Here is a 9,662-nt window from a genome sequence, read left to right as displayed (position 1 = left end):
ACCCCCCCCCCCCCCCCCAGTTATGATCACCATTCCTTCTTCTTTTGCACGGAAAACCAGAATAATAAAATAAGCAAAGCTTAAAAAACACAGCTTTTGGCCATAACGGTATGGGTAAAATATAGCATTGATGTTTTGGGTTTACTGCACCTGATGCACAGTAAATAATAATAACAATAATAATAATAATGATAATAATAATAATAATAATAATGATAATAACAATAATAATAATAATAATAATAATAATAACAACAACAATAAATAATGATAATAATAACAACAATAATAATGATAATAACAACAACAACAATAATAATAACAATAATAACAATAATAATAATAACAACAATAACAACAACAACAACAACAACAATAATAATAATAATAATAATAATGAAGTTAATTCAAAATGTCACAATTAAGAAAAATTAACGGCCTGTTAAAATTCAGAAATTGCAAATGTTGTGTTTGGAACAAAAGCCAGCATACACAGGACCAAGTTTGATAACCACTGATTTATAGTAACTCTGGGCTGGGAGGTGAGTTCCTGATACCATCCGAACACTGATCTCCATGTCTGTTCCAAACACTGATCCCTAGGACTGTTCCTAACACTGATCTCCATGTCTGTTCCAAACACTGATCTCCAGGACTGTTCTTAACACTGATCTTACATGTCTGTTCCAAACACTGATCTCCATGTCTGTTCCAAACACTGATCTCCAGGTCTGTTCCAAACACTGATCCCTAGGACTGTTCCTAACACTGATCTCCAGGACTGTTCCTAACACTGATCTCCAGGACTGTTCCTAACACTGATCTCCAGGTCTGTTCCATTCCACACTGTGAGGAAAGTAAGATAATATGAATGTTGTCTTTATACTTATACTCGTCTGTCTCTATTTCTTCCTCAATCTTTTGATTTATTTCTCTCACATATTCTCTCATATTTCAAATTCAAATGCAAATAGAAGGTGTTCTTCATGACCCCACAATCTACAGCATTTTCAAAGGTTTTCTCTGTCGCTCTTTTTCTCTCTCTCTCTCTCTCCCTCTCGTGAGAATGTGTAGTTAAATAACACAGTCAGTGCTAATTGAATCTTTGTTCTGTCTCGCTCGATATCCTATTATATATTTTGTGGATCGATGTCTCCCAGACAGTGGAGCCCTGGGGCTGTGCTGCATCATCAGAATCCCAGAGGCTCCGCCCCCTTCCCGCTGTTCCCCTCCCTCAGCAAAACACTTACACCGCCAGCCTCCCAAACAGCAGGGCGTGTGTGTGTGTGAGCGTGTGTGTGAGTGTGTGTCTGTTAGAGTGTATGTGTGTGTCTGAGTCTGTGTGTGTGTGAGAGAGAGAGTGTGTGTGTGTGTGTGTGTGAGTGCATGTGTGTGAGTGTGTGCGCACGTGTGTGTGCGCATGTGTGTGTCTGAGTCTGTGTATATGTGTGTGTGTGTGTGTAAGAGTCTGTGTATATGTGTGTGAGTGTGTGTGTGTGTGCATGTGTATGTGTCTACGTTCATACATGTATGAGTGTGTGTGTGTGTGTATGTGCAAATGTATGTGAATTGACTGATACCCCATCTTCTCTCACATCAATTATGAATTTTAGAATTCAGGTGAATTAGACGCAGGTGATCAATCGAGCTTACAGAAGGACATAATTGTAATTGCAATTAACTGATAATTAATATTCACTGCAGTTGACTTTATTTCCAAAGACCAGAATCACAAGCTGTCCCTGGGGTAATTTCATTTAACGTCCGTGTGAACACTCAGTCCCATCAATTACAGCGCCCCCCCCCCGCCCCGCCCCCCCAGCAGCTCGCTCACATGAACATGGCGAGTATCTCCAGCACAGGCGCTCTGACCTGGTCTCCGTGCCGCTGGGATCCTCTGCTCTCTGATTCGTTCTCCGGCACCATCTGCCACATGCCTGCTGTCTCCGGTCTTTGGTCAGAAAATGGTGGAAATCCGAAAAAAGATGAAGCACATGCACGCACATAAGCACCCGTGCACATGTACACATATACAAGCTCAAACACACATATACACACACACACACACACAAGCTTGCACACACACACACACACACACACAAGCTCAGATACACACACACACATGCATGCACGCACGCACATACGCACGCATGCACTCGCACACACACACACACACACAAGCTCAGATACACACACGCGTACGCACACACACAAGCTCACACACACACACACACACACACATAACAGAGGGTGGCACCACGGTTTGACAGTCATAGTGTTGGCTGTGATCTGAAGTCTAGCAAGGCTACTTTCTATTTTAATTTAACTTTTTTAAACCAGGAGATCACACAGATATAGGATATCTTTTCAAGGAATGCCGGGGAAAAAGGGCAGCTCAATAAGTAAGTGAATAAATAAATAAATAATACAGTAATGGACATCAATGAAACACAATAAACAGAGGTGAAAAAAATCTGGGTATAGAAAGAAAGAATCCTACCCAATCACCTGGATTTGCTCGTTAACACAATTCTTCAGCCAGGCTGTAGAACTAATGAGTGAAATCAGTTGGCTGAGTTCATGGGTGGCAGAAACACATGGCAGGACTTTTACTTCCTGATCCCCGGACTTCACACCTCTATAATAAAAGTGACAAAAAAGCAAAGATTTCCCAGAGTTCCATGCTGCCAGGCCTGCTTCCTGCTGGATTTAAATGAGTTCAGTGGACTCCAGCTCCCTGGTCAGAGTGTTTTTAGAAGGTTATTCCAGGACTGAGGAGACAGCGGGTCAAACCCTTCCTCCTTAAGCCCAGTCTTGCTGTTGGTACCTGCATTCCAACCCCTTATTTTCACTCTTGCATCTCTTTCTCCTGATCTTTCCTCGCTCCTCAGCTCCACCCAACGGAGCGCGCGAGGAAGAGATGCAAGGGTGAGACACGAGGATGGAGGAATCAAGACAACATTGGCAGCCATCCCAAATAATACACCAGAAGATCGATGGGAAAGGCCATTTAAACAAATTTTTCAAAGACAGAAATGAAGGAATTAAAAAAGTGTGTAAGAAAGTTTCCAAGAACTTTTTGGCATTCATCATTTTTTTTCCTTATCTGTATTTGTTCATGGCTGTTTCCTTATGCAAATCACAGGATTGCACATACAATTTACAAATGGGCAGCATTCATCATCTCACACACCTGGGGTACGCACAAAACAAGGGTCTGCACATGTGTCATGAATCCCACACTTTTTTTTTGTAGGAACATTTTAAAGGACAGAAGTAAGTTTTGTGAATGAGGCCCAATATCTTAGTTCTGTTACTTTTTTTGGCTAAATAAGACAAAAAAGATTGCCAATGAGCTGAGACAATTTGACTGGGCATAAGACAATTTCACTTGTCAAGCACAGAGTAACTTCAACAAGTTACTTAAAACAAAATATTTTCTACTTGAGAGAGAGAAAAAGAGATTTTACATCTCATTATAAGACTAAAACACTTGTTAGTACACATCTTTGCAGTGGATTACCTCACCTTGACAATGCACAGCCGGTAGCTCTGTATTCAGTCCACAGATAGCACCTGCTAAACACAGGTTGTGCATCAGTCCTGGCCTTCCCCTCTGAAACACACAGCCGGAGAGGAAAGGTTCCTGTCTGCGGTGAGCCGCTCACGTGATTGGGCAGGGGGGGCTGAGATGACTCCAGTCCTGGAGGGCAGCAGAGTCTTCTGGTTCTTGGGGTGTTGTCGGCACAAGTGTTTAATTTAAGCCATTGATTGGCTATAATGAATCCACACACCTTGTTCTCAAGGCATTGATTGACTGCTGATTGAAAGGAAATCACAAAAACCCACGAACACTGCGGCCCCCCTTGGGATTCAGTTTGACTGACTGGTTGTGTGTGAGGCGTGGGGGTCACTGGCTGGTCCGGGGGTGAGGGTCACAGCTTTTACTCTAACCCCCCAACAGACCAACAGAGGGGCCTCATGCTGATTGTGGGGGTGTCAGATGGCTAGTGCAGCGCAGGCAGATTCAAAAGTGAAAGTTGTGAAATATTTCTGACTGAATGAACAGAGCCCAACCCCCCCCCCCCGTGTGTGGGACGCGGAGCCCGGACCCGGTGCCCCGGGGGGGGGAGAGTCTGGCGGTAAACAGCGGCCGCTGTGACGGGGGGGTCACCTGCCGTCTGCCCTCCAGCGCTGGCACCGCTTGAATCGCTAACGAGCTGCCAGCCCCCCCCCGCCGAACCCCCCCCCGCCAAACCCCCCCCCCCCACAGACAGGCAGGCAGGCAGACGGACACCCAGATCAACAGTGACAGCCAGGCCTTCACGTTCGCAAGTTTCAATCAATCAAAAAATAAAACATTAAATAAATAAATAAATAAAAACAAATCATATTTTTCACGCCAAGACTCCTCATTTCTCCACACCAGAGCTGCAGGGCAGGAATGAAACAGAGGAGCCACAGGAACGGGCGGAATGAAGAAGAGCAGTCAGAATGAAGAAGAGCAGTCAGACGGACAGAGAATCGATCTGTCAGAGCGACACAATCTGAAGTAAATAAATGAGCGTAACCCGCACACGCGTGTGTGTGTGTGTGTGTGCGCGTGTGTGTGTGCGTGTGTGTGTGCGTGTGTGTGTGCGTGTGTGTGTGTGTGTGTGAGAGTGTGTGTGTGTGTGTGTGTGCGTGTGTGTGTGTGTGTGTGTGTGTGTGTGTGTGTGTGTGTGGGCTCCAGCCCTGTGCTGGGTCTCACGGAGGGGGGGGGGTAAGGGGGTTGTGGGGCCCCTGGGACTCACTAACGGGCCCCTGTAAGGGAGTCTGTGCTCAGGGGCCGCTGCGGCTCATTATTGATGATCGATCGGGGGCGTTTTAACACGACGACGGAATTAATGGGCCAAAGATCTGCTGATCACAGCACAGAGCAGGTCACACGCGCATGCGCACGCGCACGCACACACACATTCACACGCGCTTGCGTGCACACACACACACCGGTGTGACCATGGTTGAAGGCTCAGCCCTCTCGTAGTCACACACAGACGCAGACTCAGGGCTGAACGGCACTGCAGACATTACTGCTGGTGAAGATCTGCCGTGACAGATGGTCAGGGGGTTTGGAAGTTTTACATTTTGAATGAGAGCTGTTGCAATCATTAGACACTGCTATTCTGAGTTCACTTTCACTTCCTCCCTCTCTCTCTCCCTATCTCCGCCTCTCTCTCTCTCCTTCTCTCTCTTCTCCCTACCGTCTCTTCATCCCTCTCTGTGTCTCTCTTCCTTGTACTTTCTCTCCTTTTTTCGCCATTTCTCTTTCTTTTTTCTCTCTCTCCCTTTCTTTTTTCTCTCTCTCCCTCCTCTCTCTCTCTTTAATATTTGGATATTATATTGGGTTTCCTCTCACTTGATTTCAATCAGCTATTAAATTATATTAACAAAACAGAAAACATAAGACCAAAAAAGACACTTAACATGGTAATCTGTTTTTTTTTTTTATCTAACTCTTTTTTAAAAGTAACAGCAACATTTTGAATGGTGACACTTGAGAGAACCCTTTTAAAAAGCCTGTTTATAATAAAGTAATGATTAGTCAAACATTAATACATGTGAGAAGATTTGCAGTTAAGGAGCTTTGTGCTTACCTCTGTAATTACACTCCAACTATGAGAAAAGTCAGCTTCAGTTCCGCCTACCTGACAAGATAAACACCTGCCTTCTGGGAGAGAACAGCCGGGGAAAGGCCCATTCACCCTTTGTTTTGATTCCTAAATTAGAGACATCCTGTCACTTGGTCTGGAAAGCACAAAGAGTTCCTGTACAGGTCTGTCCTTAAAGGGCTTTACCGCTTACAGCGGATGGAAAGGTGAGGTTTGGGGTGTCGAAAAGGAAAGGTTAGTAAAAAACAAAAAAATAAAAAACACTGCTACACTGGTTTTCACTCACCACAAAATTACAGTAAAATTGCAGAACATTGTAACAGTATTTTGTGCAAACTGGGCTGGGATTCTGGCCGGAGAGGTCACAGAGGGGTCAAATGTGCTGGGTCAAAAACTCTGATGAACCCCAGGACCTGACCTGCCTGAAAAGGTATGAGTGCAATCATTAATAATCTACTGCAGATAAAACCCCTATAAGCCACTCAGGGGGATGCCAGGTTGGAATGGGGTCTCTAGGGTTGCCAGGTTGGAGTGGGGTCTCAGGGGGATGCCAGGTTGGAATGGGGTCTCTAGGGTTGCCAGGTTGGAGTGGGGTCTTGGGGATGCCAGGTTTTAGTGGAGTCTTGGGGGTTGCCAGGTTGGAGTGGAGTCTTGGGGGTTGCCAGGTTGGAGTGGGGTCTTGGGGGTTGCCAGGTTGGGGTCTCAGTGGATGTGCCTCTAGACTGGGTGAAGAAGTTTTGTGATTTGATCCAGAACAGGAAACAGCGTGGCTGACTCAAGTGCACTCTAATAGGCCTCCCTGGGATGCAGAGACACTGTCCATCAGTGCGGTCTCTCCCACAACAGACTGTTTCATCACGTTAAGGTGATATTTCCAACTTTAACTGCGGGGGACGTCTCTAGTTTCAAACTGAGTCATTACTGTAAGAGTGAGGCAGCCACAGCTCAGAGCTGGAGTAGATCTACCCTCCCAATCCCCACCATTCCCCTGCCAGGGCTGTCACAGACGGGCTGGACACCGAAGGATTCAGTTCTAGTTGTTTTAGAAATCCTTAGGCCCAGATTTCCAATACTGTAAAATCCAAGGGGTAAGACTTCAGTAAACGCAGCCTCCATATTTACCGAACTGGTGCACATGCTTGGAGTGAACATTAAATGTGATAGAAAAGAGGGGGGAGGGGCAGGGTCACTGAAGATTTCGCACATTTCTCACTTCTTGTGAAGAGCAGGTTCTCACTTTTGATCTGGCGCAAGCGCTCGAGTGTGACTGAGGAGAAGCCACCAGCAAGAGAGAGAGAGAGAGAGAGAGAGAGAGAGAGAGAGAGAGAGAGAGAGAGAGCGCGAGAGAGAGAGAGAGAGAGAGAGAGCGAGAGAGAGAGAGAGAAAGAGAGAGTTTTTGATTGGAATATGTAAAAATGAAACAATATCATTGCCTACTGACCTTATGAGTTATGGTATATCAGAGATACTGGACAAATATAAGAGCAGAATCACTTACACCACTGTAAAACCCAAGAGTTTAGTTTGTGAAGATTGTTTGAGGAAGCTAATTACCTGTCCATTTTTCTTCTTTTGCGTAGAATAATTCCATCCATGCATTGGCTTAGTTCTGGAGTTATGTGCTGGTTCTAGTTCCAGCAGTTTCTTTGGCTTGGTTCTGGAGTTATGTGCTGGTTCTAGTTCCAGCAGTTTCTTTGGCTTGGTTCTGGAGTTGTGTGCTGGTTCTAGTTCCAGCAGTTTCTTTGGCTTGGTTCTGGAGTTGTGTGCTGGTTCTAGTTCCAGCAGTTTCTTTGGCTTGGTTCTGGAGTTGTGTGTTGATTCTAGTTCCAGCAGTTACTTTGGCTTGGTTCTGGAGTTGTGTGCTGGTTCTAGTTCCAGCAGTTTCTTTGGCTTGGTTCTGGAGTTGTGTGTTGATTCTAGTTCCTGCAGTTACTTTGGCTTGGTTCTGGAGTTGTGTGCTGGTTCTAGTTCCAGCAGTTTCTTTGGCTTGGTTCTGGAGTTGTGTGCTGGTTCTAGTTCCAGCAGTTTCTTTGGATTAGTTTTCTGAACAGCTGGCCATTCCCTAGCCATGGTTTACTCCTGTTTCCTGCATGAGCACAGGTGCAATCTTCAGCTGTAGCCCAAAATACATGTGCGATCAATTAAGTCACTGGGATAATTAAATGAACAAGAACAGATGTCAGCATGAAATCCTGAAATGGATCGGCACTGGACGCGTATCACGGACTCAAACGGCCCCTTGGGGTCTCAATCCTTAGATCCGCTCCGGGATTCCTCTCTTCTCTCAGTGCTTGAACGGGCGTGTCTCTCCAGTGATGTATGAGTCTGTGTGTGGCGTTCCCGTTGAGGGGTCATTACTGTCTTAATTCTGCCTCTGATGAGATTCAGATGGTGCGATTGAATTTGTGAGGGGGGTTGGGGGGGGGGGCAGCAGTAATAATCACGCTGATTAATAGGGTGTTTTCTGGAAGGATTAGTGTGCGCAATTGGTTGCTAAGTAATGAGCCTCGTGTTTTGTTATTTGTGCTGCCTGCTGTTTCCACGGCAATGACAGACTGACAGAAAAAGACATGTTTAAAAAAATAAACTGACAAAAACACCCTGACTGAAAGGGAATATTTTGTGGATGTTCCTCGTCTCCTCTGAGACTAAGTGCTGCCAGCTGGGATTGTCACCGTCGTGTCCCAGAACCAGACAGGGTCTGCTTTTAATTACAGCTCCTCGGGCTAAAACTCCAGCTGAATGTTGTTTATTTTTAATTATTAGGACAATATTGCCAATAATCAGGATGGAGACCTTTTCCACCTGTGTTGCGTTTCTAAATTAATCTATACGTCACTAATTTCATAAACTGATCAACCTTCCTTACCCGTCAATCAGCTTTAAATAGCGTTCCATCTTTCTTGACAGCTCGGTCCTCTGACATGTTTGGAGAACGATAGCAGAGGTTTGATCTGATTCGTGTTTGGCGGTTTAGCGAGTGATGTTGTGCTCTCTTGTGCAGTTGCATAAAATGGAATTTATCATTAGTTACCAGCTTAACCCAGAGTATTGGGTCCAATTAAACAGCTCTCACTGCAGTCAGATTGTGACAGCTTGGTGTGGAGAGGGAGGGAGGGAGGGAGGGAGAGAGCGAGAGAGAAAGAGGGAGAGAAACTGTCTCTTTATTTATCACAAACTGTAAAATTTGGGCAGTGCAATGAATGACGGCCACAGAATGAAATAATGAATCCAAATAATAAAAATATACAAACTACAAAAATACAAAATAGAAAAAAACAAACACTTAATAAACTTTTTATTTAAACTCAAATGAACTCAAAATGAAAGGCCTTCAGGCTTCCTACTCCGTGATAAGCCATTTCCTGCAGGAAGAATGAGGGGTTAACTGGGATAAGCCATTTCCTGCAGGAAGAATGAGGGGCTAACTGGGATAAGCCATTTCCTGCAGGAAGAATGAGGGGCTAACTGGGATAAGCCAAGAACGTCAAAGAGGTCAGAAACTGAGAGGGAAGGAGAAAATATCAATAAAGATAACATTTCATAATATTTAGAAATTGTTTTGCATTCTGTTTTAATCACGTTTTCCCTTTTCACAGACTTTTGACACAGACATTCATAGTTCATGTTTTATATTTGTGTATGTGTACTGAAGGGAAACATACAGCAAAGGGCTATCATAATAAAAGTGTTTTTAATCTGTGATGACCAGTGTGTGTGTTTATTTGTGCCTGTCGGAACTCCACTTCATAGGTCAAAGGTCAGAGTCCAATGGGCAGAACGTCAGTAGGAAGGATAACATCTGGTGACCCCTGACCTCTTGCACTCGGCTCCTCTCTGTCCCCAGTGTCGTTCTCAGGGCCGGACAGCTCTTCCACAAACAAGCGAGGATATTAAAACTGCTGCCGAAGCACCAAATTCCAGGGAATCTGTGTGTGTGTGTGTGTTTGTGTGCGTGTGTGTGTGAGCATACGTGCGCGCATGTGTATGTGCGTGTGTGTGTGTGTGTGT

At 44.9% G+C, this 9,662-nt stretch overlaps 1 long non-coding RNA gene across 3 annotated transcripts; it reads right to left on the bottom strand.

Annotated features, from left to right (window-relative positions):
* Nucleotides 1-26: 26 nt before the first annotated feature.
* LOC135235172 (uncharacterized) lies at nucleotides 27-4,077 on the bottom strand. 3 transcript variants are annotated; one of them, XR_010324312.1, is made up of 4 exons: nucleotides 3,669-4,077; nucleotides 3,529-3,576; nucleotides 2,509-2,638; nucleotides 27-1,951 (listed from the first exon to the last, which is right to left on the bottom strand). It is a non-coding gene; the product is annotated as an uncharacterized LOC135235172 (long non-coding RNA). The 3 variants fall into 3 exon arrangements; XR_010324311.1 differs by having other exon boundaries at nucleotides 2,501-2,638; nucleotides 3,529-4,077; XR_010324310.1 differs by having other exon boundaries at nucleotides 3,529-4,077.
* Between the last annotated feature and the right edge of the window lie 5,585 nt (nucleotides 4,078-9,662).

The sequence above is a fragment of the Anguilla rostrata genome, chromosome 11, assembly GCF_018555375.3.
Source record: "Anguilla rostrata isolate EN2019 chromosome 11, ASM1855537v3, whole genome shotgun sequence".
Taxonomy (NCBI): Eukaryota; Metazoa; Chordata; class Actinopteri; order Anguilliformes; family Anguillidae; genus Anguilla; species Anguilla rostrata.
Note: the sequence above shows the minus strand (reverse complement) of the source record. Positions and strands in the feature narration are given on the sequence as shown.